Source organism: Carya illinoinensis, chromosome 6 (assembly GCF_018687715.1).
Source record: "Carya illinoinensis cultivar Pawnee chromosome 6, C.illinoinensisPawnee_v1, whole genome shotgun sequence".
Taxonomy (NCBI): Eukaryota; Viridiplantae; Streptophyta; class Magnoliopsida; order Fagales; family Juglandaceae; genus Carya; species Carya illinoinensis.
This window is the reverse complement of record NC_056757.1, coordinates 13870655-13875121: the sequence shown is the minus strand read 5'-3', so window position 1 is coordinate 13875121 and position 4467 is coordinate 13870655.

Here is a 4467-nt window from a genome sequence, read left to right as displayed (position 1 = left end):
TTGACTTGTTTTGTTCAGAGTTGAAATTGGGGTTAAGGGTTACGCTATGGCAGGAAGGCAGTATACTTGAGGATATATTAGGCATGAATATTTAGTGTAGTAGGTTTGAATTTTTAGCGATGTGGTTTGCTTGTATGATGTTGAGGTCTGAAGGGAATGTCATGGTTTAGGCAATCTTTGTAAGGTGGGAACTCATGTAGCAATGAGGAGCGGAATTAGCTTTAAGTCGCTTAAGATGATTGAGGTCAAGGTTTTGTAGAATTTATGTAACGAGGCTATAGGATAGGAGAGTGTAGGTTCAGCGAACTTTAAGGATATGTTTAAGGGAATTTTATTTAAGGTTTGGGGCCTTATAGATTTTAGGAAAATAAGTTTATGGTAATTAAGGTGTTAGGTCCGACAAGCTTTGGGGAAATAATTAAATTTCAAGTTGTAGATTTCGTTGATTCAGATGAGTAATTTGGTAGCAATTGGGGCTTTAGATTTTACAAGCTTTTAAGGTGAATGTTTTGGATTAAAGCCACCAATCTTGAGAATTTCAGAAAATGATTTATTATCCATTAATGTTTTAGAATTTGAAAGATTTGGGAGTCGATTTTTCTATTATAGGATGTAAGTTCATTGATCTTAGAAGTTCCGGAAGATGATTCTTATTTGATTTAAAGTTTTAGAATTGCAGAGTTGAAGGGCTGATTTATAATAGGAATTGAGTTCTTAGTTTTACAGACTTAGTGTTGTAGCTTGATCTACTATAGTGAGTGATTAGTTTGTAACCATTAAAATGGGGTTGATTAGAGTTGAGTTATTGATATGAAAATTTTTCTAGAGTAGATTGTTTTGAGGATTGGAGGTAATGATCTAGTTCGTGTATTTCTTTGAGGATTAAAGATATCGAGCTAGTTTAGAAAATAATTATTGTTAACTCAAGGTTGTAGTAGCAGATTTTAGAAAATGATTTTATTGATTCGAAAGATATAGGTTCATCAGGGTGTTGGAAATAGTAGATTTTGTGTTGATATTGAATACGATTTTGAGGCTATATGATCCGTAGACTTTTGGGAATGGATTCTTAGCAGGTTTAAGGTCATTCTCGGTACCAAACTTTAAACAATGGCTAATTGCTGATTTAAGGATATAAGTTGAGTAGATTCATGAATGATTCTTGTTGAGTTGAGGATATAAATCCAGATGATGGAAATGTGGTAATGGATCATTTGTATGTTTGAATGATTTTTGGTGTTGGCTAAGAGTGCATGAGATCGATGAGTAGTAATGGTAAGTGTGTATGGATTTCGGGGAGTGTTGGTCCTAGTCTCATCTATTTTTGGCTTGGTAAGAGTTGAAGAGGAATCTGTGTGATAATATTAAATTCAAGAGATTTTGGCTTTGAGTTGTTTGGTAAGTTGAACGGAATGTGCAGTCAAAGCGGGTTACCCATTGGGATGATGGTTTGAAACAACTGTTGTATTTATCTTGAGAATTAATTGCGACTTGAAGTCATAAGAATTTAAATTTGTGAGGCTATACTTTTCTTTGGAGATCAAGTATCCAGTTGGGAGAATTAGGGATATTGTCAATTAACTTGAAAAGAGATTGTTAGGTCACCATATGTGGTGAATGAAAAAAAAAAAAAAATTGGAAGTTGAAACTTATGCATCAACGGTGGGTAGTATAATCATATGTATGAAGTAATAAAGCATTAGGATCCATGAGTGTTGTTTAATAGTTTTTGATGGATTGAAGATTTAAACAGTATGGTCTGTCTTGAGATTTATTTGTGAAGTGCTATTGAAGGAATTAGTTGTGCTAAAACTAGAGTTTTTGAAAGTACAAGTAGGTGGGTGAGTTACCAAGAGCGTTTCGATTATGTCTAGGTGAAGTCAATGGTAGTTTATAGTGAGTTAGTTATTGCAAGATAAGAAGCTATTCAAAATATAGGTAATGAGCTTGAAGTGTGGGATATCGGATAGAGGTTATAGGCGCTCTCGTTGGTTGGCCGGGAAGGACTTGGGTCTTTTGGATATGTTCCTTATCTTTAGAAGAGACAGGTGTATTTTGGGATAATGTTACGTGTTTTCAATTTGGGGCCTGGAGGTTGATTAGTAGTGATTTCTGTCATCAATCAATGGATATATTTTTTTGCAGAATGTTGATTTTTTATTAGGGCTGCGATGGCCAACTAAGGAATGAGTGGAGATTTGTGGTTTTTGGAGGTATATTATTTTCTATGGAAATGTGGTAAAGGTTTTCTTGTGATTAGGTGTGGATTGAGTTTGTACTTGATGATGTTAATTTATGAGGATATAACCTTTATGTATTTTGGCGAGTTATCAGAGTGCACGCGAAAGCATGATTTTTGGAGATACTTAGAAATTCAAATTTTGTATTGATTTTGAGGAATTAGTAGTGATTCAAAGTTTTAATGGGAGATTAATCATTTGGTCGTGCAAATTTCATTTATTGATGGTTAACTTTGGAAGTGGCTATTAGGTTACCAAAGTTGGAATAGGATGAAAATTCGGAAGGTAAAGCAGAGACGTTGTCGATATTAGCAATTTATGGTGTGAAGTTAATAACTATTGGAATTTGTTGGAAGTTGTTGATGATGTGTATCTCTCAAATATGTTCGGAGTTGTATCTTGTATCTTATTTTGGCGCTGATGTTTGACCTTGCAAATTTCGAGGACGAAATTTCTTTTTAAGGGAGGAGGATGTGACATCCCCTTTTTACGTGTATTTTCACTGAAGAAGTATTTTAATTTAATTAATATTTTGCTTCTTTTCTTTTAATTAATTGTATTTTAATTGAATTTATTTTAGTTTGTTTTTGGATTTAAAATTATGTTGTTGTTTTTATTAGTTATTTATTATATTTTAGCTTGATGTGGTGTTTAAATTATTTTAATCGTTTTATAGCTTTTAAAGTTGTTTTCGTTGGATCAGTTTTTGGACTCCAGAGGCAAGGATTGGACCTCATCTCTTTTCCCTCATCTTTTCTTTTTCTTTTTTCTTTTTCTTTTTCTCTTTTCCTTTTCTTTTTCTTTTCCTTCTTTTCTTTTTTTCTTCTTTTTCCTTCTTCTTTCTTCCCTCTCTCATCACTAATGTCGTCCGGCTCCTTAGCCCAGTGCCACCGCTCGTCGACTACGTGGCCGTCACTGCCCCCACTAGTCGACTCCCCTCCGGCCTGTGATGACCTGCTTTTACGTGTATTTTCACTAAAGGGTTGTTTTTAATTTAATTAATATATTGGTTTATTTATTTTAAATTATTGTGTTTTAAATTGATTTTTAATTTATTTGATATTGTGTTTAATTTATTTAGTCGTTTTACGGTTTTTAATCTCGTTTTCGGCGGATCTGTTTTGGTTTCCGGAGTGAGGACTAGACCTCATTTCTTACCTCCATCTTTTCTTTTCTCTTTTTCTCTTTTCTTTCTTTTTCTTTTTCTTTTTTCTTTCTTTTCCCCTCCCCTTTCTTTCCCGTGCGATTCCCCCTCCCCCGTGCGTTTCTCTCTCTCTCTTCTCTCCTTCACGCCGAAGCTGCCAACCGCCCAGACCCACCGCCGCCGGCCACCGTGCATCACACCACCACCACCAATCTCTTCCCCTCCCTCCGGTGAACCACCCCACCAACTTTCATCCCCAATTGTGCCGCTGTTTAGTCGGAAAACCATCTTCAAGCCGAGCGGCTTTTGCTCCGATTTGCCGCCGTCGCTCCACCTCCGGCCACCACCTCTTCACCACTTCATCACCGACTCCCTGTCGTCCTAACCCACCCATTTCCGGCCTCATTCCGTCGCCGGAACATCTCCCACAAGCTAGTTTCCAATTTGGGTATTTCAACCACCATTTTCGCCGCCACCCACGGCCAAACTCCACTTCCCTTAGCTTCATAAACATCCTTAGACCATTCCCTATCAATCCCAAGTTTTGGTTTTTCCCCGTTCAAAAGTGAGTATTTTACAACCCACGGCCACAGTGAAATTTCACTGTTACGTTGCTTTTCTTCCGCCGTTTGCAACGCCGTGAGCTTTCGAAAAATACCATATAGTGCTGTAAGTATTTTCCAAACTCTACTTTTAGATTTAAATGTATTTTACTCTTACAATAAATATTTATCTGTTGGTTGGTTGATTCCAGATTGAGTCCGAGGAGTTCGGGGGTTGGGTGGATTGAGGACGGAGTGCTTGGTTTTGGCTGTTTATGATTGCTTGGTTTTTTTGTACCATGAGGCATGTGTTGCATATTGCATACATGTGCATTTTAATTAAATTGAGAAAATCCCGTTTTATTGGCGTAAATGGATTTTGGGAGCATGTGCCTCACGAGCCCAAGCCGGGATGGGTTATTATCCCGGTGGAGCTCCTCTGGTCACTCAGGAGTGTAATATACTGAGTGACGTCCCCTGAGTTGTCACAAGACTACGACGAGAGCGGGGGCTAGGGGATGCTTGGCTACAAACGCGTCGG